Here is a 632-nt window from a genome sequence, read left to right on the forward strand (position 1 = left end):
TACATAAAAGGAGTCATTTGGACTAGCTGATTCCCTAAGATAAGGAGTACTAATATGTGATCTTCAGAATGATGACTTTGAGGCACCCTAAGACCTTGAAACATCAAAAGAAAAGTTAAATTATATTTATTATGTTGTATTTATCTATTAAGGGACCAGGGACAAGACACAATATCTTTGGGCCTCATGTACTTATCTATAAAATAAGGGGTTTTAATCAGTCTTTAATGTCCCTTCCAAGTTCTAAATCGGTAGTCCTCTCCTGGCACTCATCCTTGGTTAGAGATGACCCTGGGTTCTTGAATCACAGAATTATAAATTTTTAGAGTTGGAAGGGATGTCAGTGGCCATCTAGCCTACTCATGCTTGAAAGGAATCCCTCTTATGTGTTATGATTAAAAAATTCTTAGAGGCTATATATTAATTTATTATTATTTATTAATAAAAGTGAGAGAGAACAAGAGAGAGAAAAGGAGAGAGAGAAGAGAGACAAAGAAAGAGAGAGGGAGAGGGGGAGAGAAAGGAGGGAGAGAGGGAGGAGAGGGAGAGAGAGAAGGAGGGGGGAGAGAGAAAAAGAGAGGGAGGGAGAGGGAGAGAGGGGGGAGAGGCAGAGAGAGAGAGAGAGAGAGAGA

This window comes from Gracilinanus agilis, chromosome 2 (assembly GCF_016433145.1).
Source record: "Gracilinanus agilis isolate LMUSP501 chromosome 2, AgileGrace, whole genome shotgun sequence".
NCBI classification, from domain to species: domain Eukaryota; kingdom Metazoa; phylum Chordata; class Mammalia; order Didelphimorphia; family Didelphidae; genus Gracilinanus; species Gracilinanus agilis.